Raw genomic sequence first — 24806 nt, 5'->3', positions numbered from 1 at the left:
TACTTTTTTCATGTTATGCAGATTAAACACACAGGGGAATTAGCTCAAATGGTAGAGCGCTTGCTTAGCATGCGAGAGGTAGCGGGATCGATGCCGGCATTCTCCATTATAAAATTTGTATACATTTTATTTTTAACTTGTCATTGCCAAGGTCATTGCAGAGTAAGAACAGAAAAATCACAGATGGCTTTCAAATATGGTCTCATTATAACAACTAAAGTGGTTTAATCAAAAGGGTTCAGGTATTCTTTAGCATGTGAGAGGAATTTGAATTCTTATGCAATCTCAAAATGAAGTTCTCACAACTTCCATTTTCATTTTCTCTTATTTTTTTTGACACTCTGTCCTCTGAAGGATGTATAAATCTGGCTTTCCTTGCAAAACAAGAGTAGAGGAATATCCAGGATTTGATTTTCTTCACAAAAAGGGATTGGTCTGCATACTGTCTTAAGGAGGGAGCCCGGCTAGCTCAGTCGGTAGAGCATGAGACTCTTAATCTCAGGGTCGTGTGTTCGAGCCCCACGTTGGGCGAAAAAGAGTAATTTTTGCCTGAATATTGCATTGACTCTCATAATATGGAGATTAATCTTGCATTCGACCTGCAATAACTCCCAAAAATTGTCCAGGAATGGATTTCCTTCATAAAAAATGATTAGTCTGCATACCATCTTGAAGTGGGAGCCCGGCTAGCTCAGTCGGTAGAGCATGAGACTCTTAATCTCAGGGTCGTTGGTTCGAGCCCCACGTTGGGGGAAAATGAGTAATTTTTGCTGGATTATTGCATTGACTCTCATAATCTGGTGAATATTCTTGCATTAGACATGCAATAACTATCAAAAATGGTATCTCCCTTGGTTTCTCATTGGTGGGAAATTTAACTTCAAGATTAGCTAGGGTATGAGTCTAGATGAACACACCGCAATATCACTCATATTCGAGTAGTAAACAGGCCAACCTGAACTGTAAAACATCCCATAAGTGGAGGTAAGGCATAAGTTAGGAGTGAACTTAACACTGTTATGGGCAATTGGACTTCAAATAAAGTGTGGAAGGCAGTAAGGTTACTTTTTTCATGTTATGCAGATTAAACACACAGGGGAATTAGCTCAAATGGTAGAGCGCTCGCTTAGCATGCGAGAGGTAGCGGGATCGATGCCCGCATTCTCTATTATAAAATTTGCATACATTTTATTTTTAACTTGTCATTGCCAAGGTCATTGCAGAGTAAGAACAGAAAAATCACAGATGGCTTTCAAATATGGTCTCATTATAACAACTAAAGTGGTTTAATCAAAAGGGTTCAGGTATTCTTTAGCATGTGAGAGGAATTTGAATTCTTATGCAATCTCAAAATGAAGTTCTCACAACTTCCATTCTCATTTTCTCTTATTTTTTTTGACACTCTGTCCTCTGAAGGATGTATAAATCTGGCTTTCCTTGCAAAACAAGAGTAGAGGAATATCCAGGATTTGATTTTCTTCACAAAAAGGGATTGGTCTGCATACTGTCTTAAGGAGGGAACCCGGCTAGCTCAGTCGGTAGAGCATGAGACTCTTAATCTCAGGGTCGTGGGTTCGAGCCCCACGTTGGGCGAAAATGAGTAATTTTTGCCTGAATATTGCATTGACTCTCATAATATGGAGATTAATCTTGCATTAGACATGCAATAACTCCCAAAAATTGTCCAGGAATGGATTTCCTTCATAAAAAATGATTAGTCTGCATACCATCTTGAAGTGGGAGCCCGGCTAGTTCAGTCGGTAGAGCATGAGACTCTTAATCTCAGGGTCGTGGGTTCGAGCCCCACGTTGGGCGAAAATGAGTAATTTTTGCTGGACTCTCATAATCTGGTGAGTATTCTTGCATTAGACATGCAATAACTATCAAAAATGGTATCTCCCTTGGTTTCTCATTGGTGGGAAATTTAACTTCAAGATTAGGTAGGGTATGAGTCTAGATGAACCCACCACAATATCACTCATATTCGAGTAGTAAACAGGCCAACCTGAACTGTAAAACATCCCTTAAGTGGAGGTAAGGCATAAATTAGGAGTGAACTGAACACTGTTATGGGCAATTGGACTTCAAATAAAGTGTGGAAGGCAGTAAGGTTACTTTTTTCATGTTATGCAGATTAACCACTCAGGAGAATTAGCTCAAATGGTAGAGCACTCGCTTAGCATGCGAGAGGTAGCGGGATCAATGCCCGCATTCTCCATTATAAAATTTGCATACATTTTATTTTTAACTTGTCATTGCCAAGGTCATTGCAGAGTAAGAACAGAAAAATCACAGATGGCTTTCAAATATGGTCTCATTATAACAACTAAAGTGGTTTAATCAAAAGGGTTCAGGTATTCTTTAGCACGTGAGAGGAATTTGAATTCTTATGCAATCTCAACATGAAGTTCTCACAACTTCCATTTTCATTTTCTCTTATTTTATTTGACACTCTGTCCCCTAAAGGATGTATAAATCTGGCTTTCCTTGCAAAACAAGAGTAGAGGAATATCCAGGATTTGATTTTCTTCACAAAAAGTGATTGGTCTGCATACTGTCTTAAGGAGGGATCCCGGCAAGCTCAGTCGGTAGAGCATGAGACTCTTAAGCTCAGGGTCGTGGGTTTGAGCCCCACGTTGGGCGAAAAAGAGTAATTTTTGCCTGAATATTTCATTGACTCTCATAATATGGAGATTAATCTTGCATTAGACATGCAATAACTCCCATAAATTGTCCAGAAAAGGATTTCCTTCATAAAAAATGATTAGTCTGCATACCATCTTGAAGTGGGAGCCCGGCTAGCTCAGTCAGTAGAGCATGAGACTCTTAATCTCAGGGACGTGGGTTCGAGCCCCACGTTGGGCGAAAATTAGTAATTTTTGCTGGATTATTGCATTGACTCTCATAATCTGGTGAATATTCTTGCATTAGACATGCAATAACTATCAAAAATAGTATCTCCCTTGGTTTCTCATTGGTGGGAAATTTAACTTCAAGATTAGCTAGGGTATGAGTCTAGATGAACAAACCACAATATCACTCATATTCGAGTAGTAAACAGGCCAACCTGAACTGTAAAACATCCCATAAGTGGAGGTAAGGCATAAATTAGGAGTGAACTTAACACTGTTATGGGCAATTGGACTTCAAATAAAGTGTGGAAGGCAGTAAGGTTACTTTTTTCATGTTATGCAGATTAAACATTCAGGGGAATTAGCTCAAATGGTAGAGCGCTCGCTTAGCATGCGAGAGGTAGCGGGATCAATGCCCGCATTCTCCATTATAAAATTTGCATACATTTTATTTTTAACTTGTCATTGCCAAGGTCATTGCAGAGTAAGAACAGAAAAATCAAAGATGGCTTTCAAATATGGTCTCATTATAACAACTAAAGTGGTTTAATCAAAACGGTTCAGGTATTCTTTAGCACGTGAGAGGAATTTGAATTCTTATGCAATCTCAACATGAAGTTCTCACAACTTCCATTTTCTCTTATTTTATTTGACACTCTGTCCCCTAAAGGATGTATAAATCTGGCTTTCCTTGCAAAACAAGAGTAGAGGAATATCCAGGATTTGATTTTCTTCACAAAAAGTGATTGGTCTGCATACTGTCTTAAGGAGGGACCCCGGCAAGCTCAGTCGGTAGAGCATGAGACTCTTAAGCTCAGGGTCGTGGGTTCGAGCCCCACGTTGGGCAAAAAAGAGTAATTTTTGCCTGAATATTTCATTGACTCTCATAATATGGAGATTAATCTTGAATTAGACATGCAATAACTCCCATAAATTGTCCAGAAATGGATTTCCTTAATAAAAAATGATTAGTCTGCATACCATCTTGAAGTGGGAGCCCGGCTAGCTCAGTCGGTAGAGCATGAGACTCTTAATCTCAGGGTCGTGGGTTCGAGCCCCATGTTGGGCGAAAATGAGTAATTTTTGCTGGATTATTGCATTGACTCTCATAATCTGGTGAATATTCTTGCATTAGACATGCAATAACTATCAAAAATGGTATCTCCCTTGGTTTCTCATTGGTGGGAAATTTAACTTCAAGATTAGCTAGGGTATGAGTCTAGATGAACACACCACAATATCACTCATATTCGAGTAGTAAACAGGCCAACCTGAACTGTAAAACATCCCATAAGTGGAGGTAAGGCATAAGTTAGGAGTGAACTTAACACTGTTATGGGCAATTGGACTTCAAATAAAGTGTGGAAGTCAGTAAGGTTACTTTTTTCATGTTATGCAGATTAAACACTCAGGGGAATTAGCTCAAATGGTAGAGCGCTCGCTTAGCATGCGAGAGGTAGCGGGATCGATGCCCGCATTCTACATTAAAAAAGTTTGCATACATTTTATTTTTAACTTGTCATTGCCAAGGTCATTGCAGAGTAAGAACAGAAAAATCACAGATGGCTTTCAAATATGGTCTCATTTTAACAACTAAAGTGGTTTAATCAAAAGGGTTCAGGTATTCTTTAGCATGTGAGAGGAATTTGAATTCTTATGCAATCTCAAAATGAAGTTCTCACAACTTCCGTTTTCATTTTCTCTTATTTTTTTTGACACTCTGTCCTCTGAAGGATGTATAAATCTGGCGTTCCTTGCAAAACAAGAGTAGAGGAATATCCAGGATTTGATTTTCTTCACAAAAAGGGATTGGTCTGCATACTGTCTTAAGGAGGGAGCCCGGCTAGCTCAGTCGGTAGAGCATGAGACTCTTAATCTCAGGGTCGTGGGTTCGAGCCCCATGTTGGGCAAAAAAAAGTAATTTTTGCCTGAATATTGCATTGACTCTCATAACATGGAGATTAATCTTGCATTAGACCTGCAATAACTCCCAAAAATTGTCCAGGAATGGATTTCCTTCATAAAAAATGATTAGTCTGCATACCATCTTGAAGTGGGAGCCCGGCTAGCTCAGTTGGTAGAGCATGAGATTCTTAATCTCAGGGTCGTGGGTTTGAGCCCCACGTTGGGCAAAAATGAGTAATTTTTGCTGGATTATTGCATTGACTCTCATAATCTGGTGAATATTCTTGCATTAGACATGCAATAACTATCAAAAATGGTATCTCCCTTGGTTTCTCATTGGTGGGAAATTTAACTTCAAGATTAGCTAGGGTATGAGTCTAGATGAACACACCGCAATATCACTCATATTCGAGTAGTAAACAGGCCAACCTGAACTGTAAAACATCCCATAAGTGGAGGTAAGGCATAAGTTAGGAGTGAACTTAACACTGTTATGGGCAATTGGACTTCAAATAAAGTGTGGAAGGCAGTAAGGTTAATTTTTTCATGTTATGCAGATTAAACACACAGGGGAATTAGCTCAAATGGTAGAGCGCTCGCTTAGCATGCAAGAGGTAGCGGGATCGATGCCCGCATTCTCCATTATAAAATTTGCATACATTTTATTTTTAACTTGTCATTGCCAAGGTCATTGCAGAGTAAGAACAGAAAAATCACAGATTGCTTTCAAATATGGTCTCATTATAACAACTAAAGTGGTTTAATCAAAAGGGTTCAGGTATTCTTTAGCATGTGAGAGGAATTTGAATTCTTATGCAATCTCAAAATGAAGTTCTCACAACTTCCATTTTCATTTTCTCTTACTTTTTTTTGACACTCTGTCCTCTGAAGGATGTATAAATCTGGCTTTCCTTGCAAAACAAGAGTAGAGGAATATCCAGGATTTGATTTTCTTCACAAAAAGGGATTGGTCTGCATACTGTCTTAAGGAGGGAGCCCGGCTAGCTCAGTCGGTAGAGCATGAGACTCTTAATCTCAGGGTCGTGGGTTGGAGCCCCACGTTGGGCGAAAACGAGTAATTTTTGCCTGAATATTGCATTGACTCTCATAATATGGAGATTAATCTAGCATTAGACATGCAATAACTCCCAAAAATTGTCCAGGAATGGATTTCCTTCATAAAAAATGATTAGTCTGCATACCATCTTGAAGTGGGAGCCCGGCTAGCTCAGTCGGTAGAGCATGAGACTCTTAATCTCAGCGTCGTGGGTTCAAGCCCCACGTTGGGCGAAAATGAGTAATTTTTGCTGGACTCTCATAATCTGGTGATTATTCTTGCATTAGACATGCAATAACTATCAAAAATGGTATCTCCCTTGGTTTCTCATTGGTGGGAAATTTAACTTCAAGATTAGGTAGGGTATGAGTCTAGATGAACACACCACAATATCACTCATATTCGAGTAGTAAACAGGCCAACCTGAACTGTAAAACATCCCATAAGTGAAGGTAAGGCATACGTTAGGAGTGAACTGAACACTGTTATGGGCAATTGGACTTCAAATAAAGTGTGTAAGGCAGTGAGGTTACTTTTTTCATGTTATGCAGATTAAACACACAGGGGAATTAGCTCAAATGGTAGAGCGCTTGCTTAGCATGCGAGAGGTAGCGGGATCGATGCCGGCATTCTCCATTATAAAATTTGTATACATTTTATTTTTAACTTGTCATTGCCAAGGTCATTGCAGAGTAAGAACAGAAAAATCACAGATGGCTTTCAAATATGGTCTCATTATAACAACTAAAGTGGTTTAATCAAAAGGGTTCAGGTATTCTTTAGCATGTGAGAGGAATTTGAATTCTTATGCAATCTCAAAATGAAGTTCTCACAACTTCCATTTTCATTTTCTCTTATTTTTTTTGACACTCTGTCCTCTGAAGGATGTATAAATCTGGCTTTCCTTGCAAAACAAGAGTAGAGGAATATCCAGGATTTGATTTTCTTCACAAAAAGGGATTGGTCTGCATACTGTCTTAAGGAGGGAGCCCGGCTAGCTCAGTCGGTAGAGCATGAGACTCTTAATCTCAGGGTCGTGTGTTCGAGCCCCACGTTGGGCGAAAAAGAGTAATTTTTGCCTGAATATTGCATTGACTCTCATAATATGGAGATTAATCTTGCATTCGACCTGCAATAACTCCCAAAAATTGTCCAGGAATGGATTTCCTTCATAAAAAATGATTAGTCTGCATACCATCTTGAAGTGGGAGCCCGGCTAGCTCAGTCGGTAGAGCATGAGACTCTTAATCTCAGGGTCGTTGGTTCAAGCCCCACGTTGGGGGAAAATGAGTAATTTTTGCTGGATTATTGCATTGACTCTCATAATCTGGTGAATATTCTTGCATTAGACATGCAATAACTATCAAAAATGGTATCTCCCTTGGTTTCTCATTGGTGGGAAATTTAACTTCAAGATTAGCTAGGGTATGAGTCTAGATGAACACACCGCAATATCACTCATATTCGAGTAGTAAACAGGCCAACCTGAACTGTAAAACATCCCATAAGTGGAGGTAAGGCATAAATTAGGAGTGAACTTAACACTGTTATGGGCAATTGGACTTCAAATAAAGTGTGGAAGGCAGTAAGGTTACTTTTTTCATGTTATGCAGATTAAACACACAGGGGAATTAGCTCAAATGGTAGAGCGCTCGCTTAGCATGCGAGAGGTAGCGGGATCGATGCCCGCATTCTCTATTATAAAATTTGCATACATTTTATTTTTAACTTGTCATTGCCAAGGTCATTGCAGAGTAAGAACAGAAAAATCACAGATGGCTTTCAAATATGGTCTCATTATAACAACTAAAGTGGTTTAATCAAAAGGGTTCAGGTATTCTTTAGCATGTGAGAGGAATTTGAATTCTTATGCAATCTCAAAATGAAGTTCTCACAACTTCCATTCTCATTTTCTCTTATTTTTTTTGACACTCTGTCCTCTGAAGGATGTATAAATCTGGCTTTCCTTGCAAAACAAGAGTAGAGGAATATCCAGGATTTGATTTTCTTCACAAAAAGGGATTGGTCTGCATACTGTCTTAAGGAGGGAACCCGGCTAGCTCAGTCGGTAGAGCATGAGACTCTTAATCTCAGGGTCGTGGGTTCGAGCCCCACGTTGGGCGAAAATGAGTAATTTTTGCCTGAATATTGCATTGACTCTCATAATATGGAGATTAATCTTGCATTAGACATGCAATAACTCCCAAAAATTGTCCAGGAATGGATTTCCTTCATAAAAAATGATTAGTCTGCATACCATCTTGAAGTGGGAGCCCGGCTAGTTCAGTCGGTAGAGCATGAGACTCTTAATCTCAGGGTCGTGGGTTCGAGCCCCACGTTGGGCGAAAATGAGTAATTTTTGCTGGACTCTCATAATCTGGTGAGTATTCTTGCATTAGACATGCAATAACTATCAAAAATGGTATCTCCCTTGGTTTCTCATTGGTGGGAAATTTAACTTCAAGATTAGGTAGGGTATGAGTCTAGATGAACCCACCACAATATCACTCATATTCGAGTAGTAAACAGGCCAACCTGAACTGTAAAACATCCCTTAAGTGGAGGTAAGGCATAAATTAGGAGTGAACTGAACACTGTTATGGGCAATTGGACTTCAAATAAAGTGTGGAAGGCAGTAAGGTTACTTTTTTCATGTTATGCAGATTAACCACTCAGGAGAATTAGCTCAAATGGTAGAGCACTCGCTTAGCATGCGAGAGGTAGCGGGATCAATGCCCGCATTCTCCATTATAAAATTTGCATACATTTTATTTTTAACTTGTCATTGCCAAGGTCATTGCAGAGTAAGAACAGAAAAATCACAGATGGCTTTCAAATATGGTCTCATTATAACAACTAAAGTGGTTTAATCAAAAGGGTTCAGGTATTCTTTAGCACGTGAGAGGAATTTGAATTCTTATGCAATCTCAACATGAAGTTCTCACAACTTCCATTTTCATTTTCTCTTATTTTATTTGACACTCTGTCCCCTAAAGGATGTATAAATCTGGCTTTCCTTGCAAAACAAGAGTAGAGGAATATCCAGGATTTGATTTTCTTCACAAAAAGTGATTGGTCTGCATACTGTCTTAAGGAGGGACCCCGGCAAGCTCAGTCGGTAGAGCATGAGACTCTTAAGCTCAGGGTCGTGGGTTTGAGCCCCACGTTGGGCGAAAAAGAGTAATTTTTGCCTGAATATTTCATTGACTCTCATAATATGGAGATTAATCTTGCATTAGACATGCAATAACTCCCATAAATTGTCCAGAAATGGATTTCCTTCATAAAAAATGATTAGTCTGCATACCATCTTGAAGTGGGAGCCCGGCTAGCTCAGTCAGTAGAGCATGAGACTCTTAATCTCAGGGACGTGGGTTCGAGCCCCACGTTGGGCGAAAATGAGTAATTTTTGCTGGATTATTGCATTGACTCTCATAATCTGGTGAATATTCTTGCATTAGACATGCAATAACTATCAAAAATAGTATCTCCCTTGGTTTCTCATTGGTGGGAAATTTAACTTCAAGATTAGCTAGGGTATGAGTCTAGATGAACAAACCACAATATCACTCATATTCGAGTAGTAAACAGGCCAACCTGAACTGTAAAACATCCCATAAGTGGAGGTAAGGCATAAGTTAGGAGTGAACTTAACACTGTTATGGGCAATTGGACTTCAAATAAAGTGTGGAAGGCAGTAAGGTTACTTTTTTCATGTTATGCAGATTAAACATTCAGGGGAATTAGCTCAAATGGTAGAGCGCTCGCTTAGCATGCGAGAGGTAGCGGGATCAATGCCCGCATTCTCCATTATAAAATTTGCATACATTTTATTTTTAACTTGTCATTGCCAAGGTCATTGCAGAGTAAGAACAGAAAAATCAAAGATGGCTTTCAAATATGGTCTCATTATAACAACTAAAGTGGTTTAATCAAAACGGTTCAGGTATTCTTTAGCACGTGAGAGGAATTTGAATTCTTATGCAATCTCAACATGAAGTTCTCACAACTTCCATTTTCTCTTATTTTATTTGACACTCTGTCCCCTAAAGGATGTATAAATCTGGCTTTCCTTGCAAAACAAGAGTAGAGGAATATCCAGGATTTGATTTTCTTCACAAAAAGTGATTGGTCTGCATACTGTCTTAAGGAGGGACCCCGGCAAGCTCAGTCGGTAGAGCATGAGACTCTTAAGCTCAGGGTCGTGGGTTCGAGCCCCACGTTGGGCAAAAAAGAGTAATTTTTGCCTGAATATTTCATTGACTCTCATAATATGGAGATTAATCTTGAATTAGACATGCAATAACTCCCATAAATTGTCCAGAAATGGATTTCCTTAATAAAAAATGATTAGTCTGCATACCATCTTGAAGTGGGAGCCCGGCTAGCTCAGTCGGTAGAGCATGAGACTCTTAATCTCAGGGTCGTGGGTTCGAGCCCCACGTTGGGCGAAAATGAGTAATTTTTGCTGGATTATTGCATTGACTCTCATAATCTGGTGAATATTCTTGCATTAGACATGCAATAACTATCAAAAATGGTATCTCCCTTGGTTTCTCATTGGTGGGAAATTTAACTTCAAGATTAGCTAGGGTATGAGTCTAGATGAACACACCACAATATCACTCATATTCGAGTAGTAAACAGGCCAACCTGAACTGTAAAAAATCCCATAAGTGGAGGTAAGGCATAAGTTAGGAGTGAACTTAACACTGTTATGGGCAATTGGACTTCAAATAAAGTGTGGAAGTCAGTAAGGTTACTTTTTTCATGTTATGCAGATTAAACACTCAGGGGAATTAGCTCAAATGGTAGAGCGCTCGCTTAGCATGCGAGAGGTAGCGGGATCGATGCCCGCATTCTACATTAAAAAAGTTTGCATACATTTTATTTTTAACTTGTCATTGCCAAGGTCATTGCAGAGTAAGAACAGAAAAATCACAGATGGCTTTCAAATATGGTCTCATTTTAACAACTAAAGTGGTTTAATCAAAAGGGTTCAGGTATTCTTTAGCATGTGAGAGGAATTTGAATTCTTATGCAATCTCAAAATGAAGTTCTCACAACTTCCATTTTCATTTTCTCTTATTTTTTTTTGACACTCTGTCCTCTGAAGGATGTATAAATCTGGCTTTCCTTGCAAAACAAGAGTAGAGGAATATCCAGGATTTGATTTTCTTCACAAAAAGGGATTGGTCTGCATACTGTCTTAAGGAGGGAACCCGGCTAGCTCAGTCGGTAGAGCATGAAACTCTTAATCTCAGGGTCGTGGGTTCGAGACCCACGTTGGGCGAAAACGAGTAAATTTTGCCTGAATATTGCATTGACTCTCATAATATGGAGATTAATCTTGCATTAGACATGCAATAACTCCCAAAAATTGTCCAGGAATGGATTTCCTTCATAAAAAATGATTAGTCTGCATACCATCTTGAAGTTGGAGCCCGGCTAGCTCAGTCGGTAGAGCATGAGACTCTTAATCTCAGGGTCGTGGGTTCGAGCCCCACGTTGGGCGAAAATGAGTAATTTTGGCTGGACTCTCATAATCTGGTGATTATTCTTGCATTAGACATGCAATAACTATCAAAAATTGTATCTCCCTTGGTTTCTCATTGGTGGGAAATTTAACTTCAAGATTAGGTAGGGTATGAGTCTAGATGAACACACCACAATATCACTCATATTCGAGTAGTAAACAGGCCAACCTGAACTGTAAAACATCCCATAAGTGGAGGTAAGGCATAATTTAGGAGTGAACTGAACACTGTTAATGGGCAATTGGACTTCAAATAAAGTGTTGAAGGCAGTGAGGTTACTTTTTTCATGTTATGCAGATTAAACACACTGGGGAATTAGCTCAAATGGTAGAGCGCTCGCTTAGCATGCGAGAGGTAGCGGGATCGATGCCCGCATTCTCCATTATAAAATTTGCATACATTTTATTTTTAACTTGTCATTGCCAAGGTCATTGCAGAGTAAGAACAGAAAAATCACAGATGGCTTTCAAATATGGTCTCATTATAACAACTAAAGTGGTTTAATCAAAAGGGTTCAGGTATTCTTTAGTATGTGAGAGGAATTTGAATTCTTATGCAATCTCAAAATGAAGTTCTCACAACTTCCGTTTTCATTTTCTCTTATTTTTTTTTGACACTCTGTCCTCTGAAGGATGTATAAATCTGGCTTTCCTTGCAAAACAAGAGTAGAGGAATATCCAGGATTTGATTTTCTTCACAAAAAGGGATTGGTCTGCATACTGTCTTAAGGAGGGAGCCCGGCTAGCTCAGTCGGTAGAGCATGAGACTCTTAATCTCAGGGTCGTGGGTTCGGGCCCCACGTTGGGCGAAAACGAGTAATTTTTGCCTGAATATTGCATTGACTCTCATAATATGGAGATTAATCTTGCATTAGACCTGCAATAACTCCCAAAAATTGTCCAGGAATGGATTTCCTTCATAAAAAATGATTAGTCTGCATACCATCTTGAAGTGGGAGCCCGGCTAGCTCAGTCGGTAGAGCTTGAGACGCTTAATCTCAGGGTCGTGAGTTCGAGCCCCACGTTGGGCGAAAATGAGTAATTTTTGCTGGATTATTGCATTGACTCTCATATTCTGGTGAATATTCTTGCATTAGACATGCAATAACTATCAGAAATGGTATCTCCCTTGGTTTCTCATTGGTGGGAAATTTAACTTCAATATTAGCTTGGGGATGAGTCTAGATGAACACACCGCAATATCACTCATATTCGAGTAGTAAACAGGCCAACCTGAACTGTAAAACATCCCATAAGTGGAGGTAAGGCATAAGTTAGGAGTGAACTTAACACTGTTATGGGCAATTGGACTTCAAATAAAGTGTGGAAGGCAGTAAGGTTACTTTTTTCATGTTATGCAGATTAAACACACAGGGGAATTAGCTCAAATGGTGGAGCGCTCGCTTAGCATGCGAGAGGTAGCGGGATCGATGCCCGCATTCTCCATTATAAAATTTGCATACATTTTATTTTTAACTTGTCATTGCCAAGGTCATTGCAGAGTAAGAACAGAAAAATCACAGATGGCTTTCAAATATGGTCTCATTATAACAACTAAAGTGGTTTAATCAAAAGGGTTCAGGTATTCTTTAGCATGTGAGAGGAATTTGAATTCTTATGCAATCTCAAAATGAAGTTCTCACAACTTCCATTTTCATTTTCTCTTATTTTTTTTGACACTCTGTCCTCTGAAGGATGTATACATCTGGCTTTCCTTGCAAAACAAGAGTAGAGGAATATCCAGGATTTGATTTTCTTCACAAAAAGGGATTGGTCAGCATACTGTCTTAAGGAGGGAGCCCGGCTAGCTCAGTCGGTAGAGCATGAGACTCTTAATCTCAGGGTCGTGTGTTCGAGCCCCACGTTGGGCGAAAAAGAGTAATTTTTGCCTGAATATTGCATTGACTCTCATATTATGGAGATTAATCTTGCATTAGACCTGCAATAACTCCCAAAAATTGTCCAGGAATGGATTTCCTTCATAAAAAATGATTAGTCTGCATACCATCTTGAAGTGGGAGCCCGGCTAGCTCAATCGGTAGAGCTTGAGACTCTTAATCTCAGGGTCGTGGGTTCGAGCCCCACGTTGGGCGAAAATGAGTAATTTTTGCTGGATTATTGCATTGACTCTCATAATCTGGTGAATATTCTTGCATTAGACATGCAATAACTATCAGAAATGGTATCTCCCTTGGTTTCTCATTGGTGGGAAATTTAACTTAAAAGATTAGCTAGGGTATGAGTCTAGATGAACACACCACAATATCACTCATATTCGAGTAGTAAACAGGCCAACCTGAACTGTAAAACATCCCATAAGTGAAGGTAAGGCATAAGTTAGGAGTGAACTGAACACTGTTATGGGCAATTGGACTTCAAATAAAGTGTGGAAGGCAGTAAGGTTAATTTTTTCATGTTATGCAGATTAAACACACAGGGGAATTAGCTCAAATGGTAGAGCGCTCGCTTAGCATGCGAGAGGTAGCGGGATCGATGCCCGCATTCTCTATTATAAAATTTGCATACATTTTATTTTTAACTTGTCATTGCCAAGGTCATTGCAGAGTAAGAACAGAAAAATCACAGATGGCTTTCAAATATGGTCTCATTATAACAACTAAAGTGGTTTAATCAAAAGGGTTCAGGTATTCTTTAGCATGTGAGAGGAATTTGAATTCTTATGCAATCTCAAAATGAAGTTCTCACAACTTCCATTCTCATTTTCTCTTATTTTATTTGACACTCTGTCCCCTAAAGGATGTATAAATCTGGCTTTCCTTGCAAAACAAGAGTAGAGGAATATCCAGGATTTGATTTTCTTCACAAAAAGGGATTGGTCTGCATACTGTCTTAAGGAGGGAACCCGGCTAGCTCAGTCGGTAGAGCATGAGACTCTTAATCTCAGGGTCGTGGGTTCGAGCCCCACGTTGGGCGAAAATGAGTAATTTTTGCCTGAATATTGCATTGACTCTCATAATATGGAGATTAATCTTGCATTAGACATGCAATAACTCCCAAAAATTGTCCAGGAATGGATTTCCTTCATAAAAAATGATTAGTCTGCATACCATCTTGAAGTGGGAGCCCGGCTAGTTCAGTCGGTAGAGCATGAGACTCTTAATCTCAGGGTCGTGGGTTCGAGCCCCACGTTGGGCGAAAATGAGTAATTTTTGCTGGACTCTCATAATCTGGTGAGTATTCTTGCATTAGACATGCAATAACTATCAAAAATGGTATCTCCCTTGGTTTCTCATTGGTGGGAAATTTAACTTCAAGATTAGGTAGGGTATGAGTCTAGATGAACCCACCACAATATCACTCATATTCGAGTAGTAAACAGGCCAACCTGAACTGTAAAACATCCCTTAAGTGGAGGTAAGGCATAAATTAGGAGTGAACTGAACACTGTTATGGGCAATTGGACTTCAAATAAAGTGTGGAAGGCAGTAAGGTTACTTTTTTCATGTTATGCAGATTAACCACTCAGGAGAATTAGCTCAAATGGTAGAGCACTCGCTTAGCATGCGAGAGGTAGCGGGATCAATGCCCGCATTCTCCATTATAAAATTTGCATACATTTTATTTTTAACTTGTCATTGCCAAGGTCATTGCAGAGTAAGAACAGAAAAATCACAGATGGCTTTCAAATATGGTCTCATTATAACAACTAAAGTGGTTTAATCAAAAGGGTTCAGGTATTCTTTAGCACGTGAGAGGAATTTGAATTCTTATGCAATCTCAACATGAAGTTCTCACAACTTCCATTTTCATTTTCTCTTATTTTATTTGACACTCTGTCCCCTAAAGGATGTATAAATCTGGCTTTCCTTGCAAAACAAGAGTAGAGGAATATCCAGGATTTGATTTTCTTCACAAAAAGTGATTGGTCTGCATACTGTCTTAAGGAGGGACCCCGGCAAGCTCAGTCGGTAGAGCATGAGACTCTTAAGCTCAGGGTCGTGGGTTTGAGCCCCACGTTGGGCGAAAAAGAGTAATTTTTGCCTGAATATTTCATTGACTCTCATAATATGGAGATTAATCTTGCATTAGACATGCAATAACTCCCATAAATTGTCCAGAAATGGATTTCCTTCATAAAAAATGATTAGTCTGCATACCATCTTGAAGTGGGAGCCCGGCTAGCTCAGTCAGTAGAGCATGAGACTCTTAATCTCAGGGACGTGGGTTCGAGCCCCACGTTGGGCGAAAATGAGTAATTTTTGCTGGATTATTGCATTGACTCTCATAATCTGGTGAATATTCTTGCATTAGACATGCAATAACTATCAAAAATAGTATCTCCCTTGGTTTCTCATTGGTGGGAAATTTAACTTCAAGATTAGCTAGGGTATGAGTCTAGATGAACAAACCACAATATCACTCATATTCGAGTAGTAAACAGGCCAACCTGAACTGTAAAACATCCCATAAGTGGAGGTAAGGCATAAGTTAGGAGTGAACTTAACACTGTTATGGGCAATTGGACTTCAAATAAAGTGTGGAAGGCAGTAAGGTTACTTTTTTCATGTTATGCAGATTAAACATTCAGGGGAATTAGCTCAAATGGTAGAGCGCTCGCTTAGCATGCGAGAGGTAGCGGGATCAATGCCCGCATTCTCCATTATAAAATTTGCATACATTTTATTTTTAACTTGTCATTGCCAAGGTCATTGCAGAGTAAGAACAGAAAAATCAAAGATGGCTTTCAAATATGGTCTCATTATAACAACTAAAGTGGTTTAATCAAAACGGTTCAGGTATTCTTTAGCACGTGAGAGGAATTTGAATTCTTATGCAATCTCAACATGAAGTTCTCACAACTTCCATTTTCTCTTATTTTATTTGACACTCTGTCCCCTAAAGGATGTATAAATCTGGCTTTCCTTGCAAAACAAGAGTAGAGGAATATCCAGGATTTGATTTTCTTCACAAAAAGTGATTGGTCTGCATACTGTCTTAAGGAGGGACCCCGGCAAGCTCAGTCGGTAGAGCATGAGACTCTTAAGCTCAGGGTCGTGGGTTCGAGCCCCACGTTGGGCAAAAAAGAGTAATTTTTGCCTGAATATTTCATTGACTCTCATAATATGGAGATTAATCTTGAATTAGACATGCAATAACTCCCATAAATTGTCCAGAAATGGATTTCCTTAATAAAAAATGATTAGTCTGCATACCATCTTGAAGTGGGAGCCCGGCTAGCTCAGTCGGTAGAGCATGAGACTCTTAATCTCAGGGTCGTGGGTTCGAGCCCCACGTTGGGCGAAAATGAGTAATTTTTGCTGGATTATTGCATTGACTCTCATAATCTGGTGAATATTCTTGCATTAGACATGCAATAACTATCAAAAATGGTATCTCCCTTGGTTTCTCATTGGTGGGAAATTTAACTTCAAGATTAGCTAGGGTATGAGTCTAGATGAACACACCACAATATCACTCATATTCGAGTAGTAAACAGGCCAACCTGAACTGTAAAAAATCCCATAAGTGGAGGTAAGGCATAAGTTAGGAGTGAACTTAACACTGTTATGGGCAATTGGACTTCAAATAAAGTGTGGAAGTCAGTAAGGTTACTTTTTTCATGTTATGCAGATTAAACACTCAGGGGAATTAGCTCAAATGGTAGAGCGCTCGCTTAGCATGCGAGAGGTAGCGGGATCGATGCCCGCATTCTACATTAAAAAAGTTTGCATACATTTTATTTTTAACTTGTCATTGCCAAGGTCATTGCAGAGTAAGAACAGAAAAATCACAGATGGCTTTCAAATATGGTCTCATTTTAACAACTAAAGTGGTTTAATCAAAAGGGTTCAGGTATTCTTTAGCATGTGAGAGGAATTTGAATTCTTATGCAATCTCAAAATGAAGTTCTCACAACTTCCATTTTCATTTTCTCTTATTTTTTTTTGACACTCTGTCCTCTGAAGGATGTATAAATCTGGCTTTCCTTGCAAAACAAGAGTAGAGGAATATCCAGGATTTGATTTTCTTCACAAAAAGGGATTGGTCTGCATACTGTCTTAAGGAGGGAACCCGGCTAGCTCAGTCGGTAGAGCATGAAACTCTTAATCTCAGGGTCGTGGGTTCGAGACCCACGTTGGGCGAAAACGAGTAAATTTTGCCTGAATATTGCATTGACTCTCATAATATGGAGATTAATCTTGCATTAGACATGCAATAACTCCCAAAAATTGTCCAGGAATGGATTTCCTTCATAAAAAATGATTAGTCTGCATACCATCTTGAAGTTGGAGCCCGGCTAGCTCAGTCGGTAGAGCATGAGACTCTTAATCTCAGGGTCGTGGGTTCGAGCCCCACGTTGGGCGAAAATGAGTAATTTTGGCTGGACTCTCATAATCTGGTGATTATTCTTGCATTAGACATGCAATAACTATCAAAAATTGTATCTCCCTTGGTTTCTCATTGGTGGGAAATTTAACTTCAAGATTAGGTAGGGTATGAGTCTAGATGAACACACCACAATATCACTCATATTCGAGTAGTAAACAGGCCAACCTGAACTGTAAAACATCCCATAAGTGGAGGTAAGGCATAATTTAGGAGTGAACTGAACACTGTTAATGGGCAATTGGACTTCAAATAAAGTGTTGAAGGCAGTGAGGTTACTTTTTTCATGTTATGCAGATTAAACACACTGGGGAATTAGCTCAAATGGTAGAGCGCTCGCTTAGCATGCGAGAGGTAGCGGGATCGATGCCCGCATTCTCCATTATAAAATTTGCATACATTTTATTTTTAACTTGTCATTGCCAAGGTCATTGCAGAGTAAGAACAGAAAAATCACAGATGGCTTTCAAATATGGTCTCATTATAACAACTAAAGTGGTTTAATCAAAAGGGTTCAGGTATTCTTTAGTATGTGAGAGGAATTTGAATTCTTATGCAATCTCAAAATGAAGTTCTCACAACTTCCGTTTTCATTTTCTCTTATTTTTTTTTGACACTCTGTCCTCTGAAGGATGTATAAATCTGGCTTTCCTTGCAAAACAAGAGTAGAGGAATATCCAGGATTTGATTTTCTTCACAAAAAGGGATTGGTCTGCATACTGTCTTAAGGAGGGAGCCCGGCTAGCTCAGTCGGTAGAGCATGAGACTCTTAATCTCAGGGTCGTGGGTTCGGGCCCCACGTTGGGCGAAAACGAGTAATTTTTGCCTGAATATTGCATTGACTCTCATAATATGGAGATTAATCTTGCATTAGACCTGCAATAACTCCCAAAAATTGTCCAGGAATGGATTTCCTTCATAAAAAATGATTAGTCTGCATACCATCTTGAAGTGGGAGCCCGGCTAGCTCAGTCGGTAGAGCTTGAGACGCTTAATCTCAGGGTCGTGAGTTCGAGCCCCACGTTGGGCGAAAATGAGTAATTTTTGCTGGATTATTGCATTGACTCTCATATTCTGGTGAATATTCTTGCATTAGACATGCAATAACTATCAGAAATGGTATCTCCCTTGGTTTCTCATTGGTGGGAAATTTAACTTCAATATTAGCTTGGGGATGAGTCTAGATGAACACACCGCAATATCACTCATATTCGAGTAGTAAACAGGCCAACCTGAACTGTAAAACATCCCATAAGTGGAGGTAAGGCATAAGTTAGGAGTGAACTTAACACTGTTATGGGCAATTGGACTTCAAATAAAGTGTGGAAGGCAGTAAGGTTACTTTTTTCATGTTATGCAGATTAAACACACAGGGGAATTAGCTCAAATGGTGGAGCGCTCGCTTAGCATGCGAGAGGTAGCGGGATCGATGCCCGCATTCTCCATTATAAAATTTGCATACATTTTATTTTTAACTTGTCATTGCCAAGGTCATTGCAGAGTAAGAACAGAAAAATCACAGATGGCTTTCAAATATGGTCTCATTATAACAACTAAAGTGGTTTAATCAAAAGGGTTCAGGTATTCTTTAGCATGTGAGAGGAATTTGAATTCTTATGCAATCTCAAAATGAAGTTCTCACAACTTCCATTTTCATTTTCTCTTATTTTTTTTGACACTCTGTCCTCTGAAGGATGTATACATCTGGCTTTCCTTGCAAAACAAGAGTAGAGGAATATCCAGGATTTGATTTTCTTCACAAAAAGGGATTGGTCAGCATACTGTCTTAAGGAGGGAGCCCGGCTAGCTCAGTCGGTAGAGCATGAGACTCTTAATCTCAGGGTCGTGTGTTCGAGCCCCACGTTGGGCGAAAAAGAGTAATTTTTGCCTGAATATTGCATTGACTCTCATATTATGGAGATTAATCTTGCATTAGACCTGCAATAACTCCCAAAAATTGTCCAGGAATGGATTTCCTTCATAAAAAATGATTAGTCTGCATACCATCTTGAAGTGGGAGCCCGGCTAGCTCAATCGGTAGAGCTTGAGACTCTTAATCTCAGGGTCGTGGGTTCGAGCCCCACGTTGGGCGAAAATGAGTAATTTTTGCTGGATTATTGCATTGACTCTCATAATCTGGTGAATATTCTTGCATTAGACATGCAATAACTATCAGAAATGGTATCTCCCTTGGTTTCTCATTGGTGGGAAATTTAACTTAAAAGATTAGCTAGGGTATGAGTCTAGATGAACACACCACAATATCACTCATATTCGAGTAGTAAACAGGCCAACCTGAACTGTAAAACATCCCATAAGTGAAGGTAAGGCATAAGTTAGGAGTGAACTGAACACTGTTATGGGCAATTGGACTTCAAATAAAGTGTGGAAGGCAGTGGGGTTACTTTTTTCATGTTATGCAGATTAAACACACAGGGGAATTAGCTCAAATGGTAGAGCGCTCGCTTAGCATGCGAGAAGTAGCGGGATCGATGCCCGCATTCTCCATTATAAAATTTGCATACATTTTATTTTTAACGTGTCATTGCCAAGGTCATTGCAGAGTAAGAACAGAAAAATCACAGATGGCTTTCAAATATGGTCTCATTATAACAACTAAAGTGGTTTAATCAAAAGGGTTCAGGTATTCTTTAGCATGTGAGAGGAATTTGAATTCTTATGCAATCTCAAAATGAAGTTCTCACAACTTCCATTTTCATTTTCTCTTATTTTTTTTGACACTCTGTCCTCTGAAGGATGTATAAATCTGGCTTTCCTTGCAAAACAAGAGTAGAGGAATATCCAGGATTTGATTTTCTTCACAAAAAGGGATTGGTCTGCATACTGTCTTAAGGAGGGAGCCTGGCTAGCTCAGTCGGTAGAGCATGAGACTCCTAATCTCAGGGTCGTGTGTTCGAGCCCCAAGTTGGGCGAAAAAGATTAATCTTTGCCTGAATATTGCATTGACTCTCATAATATGGAGATTAATCTTGCATTAGACCTGCAATAACTCCCAAAAATTGTCCAGGAATGGATTTCCTTCATAAAAAATATTTAGTCTGCATACCATCTTGAAGTGGGAGCCCGGCTAGCTCAGTCGGTAGAGCATGAGACTCTTAATCTCAGGGTCGTGGGTTCGAGCCCCACGTTGGGCGAAAATGAGTAATTTTTGCTAGATTATTGCATTGACTCTCATAATCTGGTGAAAATTCTTGCATTAGACATGCAATAACTATCAAAAATGGTATCTCCCTTGGTTTCTCATTGGTGGGAAATTTAACTTCAAGATTAGCTAGGGTATGAGTCTAGATGAACACACCGCAATATCACTCATATTCGAGTAGTAAACAGGCCAACCTGACCTGTAAAACATCCCATAAGTGGAGGCAAGGCATAAGTTAGGAGTGAACTTAACACTGTTATGGGCAATTGGACTTCAAATAAAGTGTGGAAGGCAGTAAGGTTACTTTTTTCATGTTATGCAGATTAAACACACAGGGGAATTAGCTCAAATGGTAGAGCGCTCGCTTAGCATGCGAGAGGTAGCGGGATCGATGCCCGCATTCTCCATTATAAAATTTGCATACATTTTATTTTTAACTTGTCATTGCCAAGGTCATTGCAGAGTAAGAACAGAAAAATCACAGATGGCTTTCAAATATGGTCTCATTATAACAACTAAAGTGGTTTAATCAAAAGGGTTCAGGTATTCTTTAGCATGTGAGAGGAATTTGAATTCTTATGCAATCTCAAAATGAAGTTCTCACAACTTCCATTTTCATTTTCTCTTATTTTTTTTGACACTCTGTCCCCTGAAGGATGTATAAATCTGGCTTTCCTTGCAAAACAAGAGTAGAGGAATATCCAGGATTTGATTTTCTTCACAAAAAGGGATTGGTCTGCATACTGTCTTAAGGAGAGAGCCCGGCTAGCTCAGTCGGTAGAGCATGAGACTCTTAATCTCAGGGTCGTGGGTTCGAGCCCCACGTTGGGCGAAAACGAGTAATTTTTGCCTGAATATTGCATTGACTCTCATAATATGGAGATTAATCTTGCATTAGACCTGCAATAACTCCCAAAAATTGTCCAGGAATGGATTTCCTTCATAAAAAATGATTAGTCTGCATACCATCTTGAAGTGGGAGCCTGGCTAGCTCAGTCGGTAGAGCATGAGACTCTTAAACTCAGGGTTGTGGGTTTGAGCCCCACGTTGGGCGAAAATGCGTAATTTTTGCTGGATTATTGCATTGACTCTCATAATCTGGTGAATATTCTTGCATTAGACATGCAATAACTATCAAAAATGGTTTCTCCCTTGGTTTCTCATTGGTGGGAAATTTAACTTCAAGATTAGCTAGGGTATAAGTCTAGATGAACACACCACAATATCACTCATATTCGAGTAGTAAACAGGCCAACCTGAACTGTAAAACATCCCATAAGTGGAGGTAAGGCATAAGTTAGGAGTGAACTTAACACTGTTATGGGCAATTGGACTTCAAATAAAGTGTGGAAGGCAGTAAGGTTACTTTTTTCATGTTCTGCAGATTAAACACACAGGGGAATTAGCTCAAATGGTAGAGCGCTCGCTTAGCATGCGAGAGGTAGCGGGATCGATGCCCGCATTCTCCATTATAAAATTTGCATACATTTTATTTTTAACTTGTCATTGCCAAGGTCATTGCAGAGTAAGAACAGAAAAATCACAGATGGCTTTCAAATATGGTCTCATTATAACAACTAAAGTGGTTTAATCAAAAGGGTTCAGGTATTCTTTAGCATGTGAGAGGAATTTGAATTCTTATGCAATCTCAAAATGAAGTTCTCACAACTTCCATTTTCATTTTCTCTTATTTTTTTTGACACTCTGTCCTCTGAAGGATGTATAAATCTGGCTTTCCTTGCAAAACAAGAGTAGAGGAATATCCAGGATTTGATTTTCTTCACAAAAAGGGATTGGTCTGCATACCGTCTTTAGGAGGGAACCGGGCTAGCTCAGTCGGTAGAGCATGAGACTCTCAATCTCAGGGTCGTGGGTTCGAGCCCCACGTTGGGCGAAAACGAGTAATTTTTGCCTGAATATTGCATTGACTCTCATAATATGGAGATTAATCTTGCATTAGACATGCAATAACTCCCAAAAATTGTCCAGGAATGGATTTCCTTCATAAAAAATGATTAGTCTGCATACCATCTTGAAGTGGGAGCCCGGCTAGCTCAGTCGGTAGAGCATGAGACTCTTAATCTCAGGGTTGTGGGTTCGAGCCCCACGTTGAGCGAAAATGAGTAATTTTTGCTGGACTCTCATAATCTGGTGATTATTCTTGCATTAGACATGCAATAACTATCAAAAATGGTATCTCCCTTGGTTTCTCATTGGTGGGAAATTTAACTTCAAGATTAGGTAGGGTATGAGTCTAGATGAACACACCACAATATCACTCATATTCGAGTAGTAAACAGGCCAACCTGAACTGTAAAACATCCCATAAGTGAAGGTAAGGCATAAGTTAGGAGTGAACTGAACACTGTTATGGGCAATTGGACTTCAAATAAAGTGTGGAAGGCAGTGAGGTTACTTTTTTCATGTTATGCAGATTAAACACACAGGGGAATTAGCTCAAATGGTAGAGCGCTCGCTTAGCATGCGAGAGGTAGCGGGATCGATGCCTGCATTCTCCATTATAAAATTTGCATACATTTTATTTTTAACTTGTCATTGCCAAGGTCATTGCAGAGTAAGAACAGAAAAATCACAGATGGCTTTCAAATATGGTCTCATTATAACAACTAAAGTGGTTTAATCAAAAGGGTTCAGGTATTCTTTAGCATGTGAGAGGAATTTGAATTCTTATGCAATCTCAAAATGAAGTTCTCACAACTTCCGTTTTCATTTTCTCTTATTTTTTTTGACACTCTGTCCTCTGAAGGATGTATAAATCTGGCTTTCCTTGCAAAACAAGAGTAGAGGAATATCCAGGATTTGATTTTCTTCACAAAAAGGGATTGGTCTGCATACTGTTGCATGCTTATCTAGGTTCCTGATCGATACTGTGACCTTATGCCCCTATTCGGCTATAAATCCATTTATTCCCTATATTGGCATAACCGTTCAAGTGCGATTTTCTGGAAAGTCATCTCTGGCCTCACACGAACAGAGCCACATTCCAGCATGACTCTCTGCTACTTCCTTTGCGACCAATTAGTGCAATGACAGAGCAGCAGTCACTATCTGATATTCCTAGATAACACTCCGAGTTTTTCAACAAGATAAAAACTTAGCAAACCTGGAAATCCCCGCTTGCTATGTTTTGATTAGTAATGGAACTCTAATGAGCAACTGATAACTGTCACTTCCTAGTGACATCTTTAATTGGCGTCTTATGTCCAGCAAACTTGCGTCAAACCCGGCACCTGTCAGGTATAAATATTACCAACGTTGCCTTAAGCAATGTGAGATACGAGCTGTGAGTTCGTTGCCTGTTGCTGATGCCAGCTGCCTGCATGACCCTGTGTTGGTAAAAACTAGCACTCTGTCGCTGCAGCCTGCTATCCTGTGGTGGTGAAGCTGCTGATTACCATTATCGCCGCTACAGCGCGAACTATGGTACAGTACGCTTGAGGAGCCGAGCAGCCGTCCTCTGCGAAGACATCCAGCCGATTCCAGCTGCCTGCGGACGCTGTCACCCCTCCTTCCTCGACGCGCTGAGAGAAGCCGCTGCATTTCTCGTGCAGAGAAATCCAGTCCCGGCGCTTCCGGTTTACCCTCGCGGGTGACTGGGATATCGAGAGAGACCCCTGAAGGAGATACCAATCCTCCATCATTCTATTCAGAGGTATGGTGTTGACTAAACCCTTAGACGAGAATTCTTGAAACAAACCTTGGCAAAAGCAACTTAACTTAATCTACTTACTTGCTCCCCTTTCACGTGTTAGGCTTAGGTCAGGCACACTGGGGTAGGCTTAGTTAGAAGCACCAGTTGAGCATGTTAGCCTAATGTATATATGACTGTATATATGTTTTATTACTTTTAAACCATTGTATGGCTAAGAAACCATATCAATGCTTTTACAGTTCTATTTCGCAATACTTATCTTACTGTACGTA

General features: G+C 39.6%; 12 non-coding genes across 12 annotated transcripts; all 12 read left to right on the top strand.

The window, feature by feature from the left end:
• Positions 1–10192: 10192 nt before the first annotated feature.
• TRNAK-CUU (transfer RNA lysine (anticodon CUU)) lies at positions 10193–10265 on the top strand. Its single transcript has one exon. It is a non-coding gene; the product is annotated as a tRNA-Lys (tRNA).
• A 991-nt stretch (positions 10266–11256) lies between these two features.
• Positions 11257–11329, top strand: TRNAK-CUU (transfer RNA lysine (anticodon CUU)). The gene has a single exon. It is a non-coding gene; the product is annotated as a tRNA-Lys (tRNA).
• Positions 11330–11660: 331 nt separating this feature from the next.
• TRNAA-AGC (transfer RNA alanine (anticodon AGC)) lies at positions 11661–11733 on the top strand. Its single transcript has one exon. It is a non-coding gene; the product is annotated as a tRNA-Ala (tRNA).
• A 4806-nt stretch (positions 11734–16539) lies between these two features.
• Positions 16540–16612, top strand: TRNAK-CUU (transfer RNA lysine (anticodon CUU)). Its single transcript has one exon. It is a non-coding gene; the product is annotated as a tRNA-Lys (tRNA).
• A 991-nt stretch (positions 16613–17603) lies between these two features.
• Positions 17604–17676, top strand: TRNAK-CUU (transfer RNA lysine (anticodon CUU)). Its single transcript has one exon. It is a non-coding gene; the product is annotated as a tRNA-Lys (tRNA).
• A 331-nt stretch (positions 17677–18007) lies between these two features.
• On the top strand, positions 18008–18080 carry TRNAA-AGC (transfer RNA alanine (anticodon AGC)). Its single transcript has one exon. It is a non-coding gene; the product is annotated as a tRNA-Ala (tRNA).
• Positions 18081–20558: 2478 nt separating this feature from the next.
• On the top strand, positions 20559–20631 carry TRNAR-CCU (transfer RNA arginine (anticodon CCU)). Its single transcript has one exon. It is a non-coding gene; the product is annotated as a tRNA-Arg (tRNA).
• Positions 20632–20780: 149 nt separating this feature from the next.
• On the top strand, positions 20781–20853 carry TRNAK-CUU (transfer RNA lysine (anticodon CUU)). Its single transcript has one exon. It is a non-coding gene; the product is annotated as a tRNA-Lys (tRNA).
• Positions 20854–21195: 342 nt separating this feature from the next.
• On the top strand, positions 21196–21268 carry TRNAA-AGC (transfer RNA alanine (anticodon AGC)). Its single transcript has one exon. It is a non-coding gene; the product is annotated as a tRNA-Ala (tRNA).
• Positions 21269–21620: 352 nt separating this feature from the next.
• On the top strand, positions 21621–21693 carry TRNAK-CUU (transfer RNA lysine (anticodon CUU)). Its single transcript has one exon. It is a non-coding gene; the product is annotated as a tRNA-Lys (tRNA).
• A 564-nt stretch (positions 21694–22257) lies between these two features.
• On the top strand, positions 22258–22330 carry TRNAA-AGC (transfer RNA alanine (anticodon AGC)). The gene has a single exon. It is a non-coding gene; the product is annotated as a tRNA-Ala (tRNA).
• A 352-nt stretch (positions 22331–22682) lies between these two features.
• On the top strand, positions 22683–22755 carry TRNAE-CUC (transfer RNA glutamic acid (anticodon CUC)). Its single transcript has one exon. It is a non-coding gene; the product is annotated as a tRNA-Glu (tRNA).
• The last annotated feature ends 2051 nt before the right edge of the window (positions 22756–24806 follow it).

The sequence above is a fragment of the Lissotriton vulgaris genome, chromosome 1_1, assembly GCF_964263255.1.
Source record: "Lissotriton vulgaris chromosome 1_1, aLisVul1.2, whole genome shotgun sequence".
Lineage (NCBI taxonomy): Eukaryota > Metazoa > Chordata > Amphibia > Caudata > Salamandridae > Lissotriton > Lissotriton vulgaris.
This window is presented reverse-complemented; position numbering and strand designations above follow the sequence as displayed.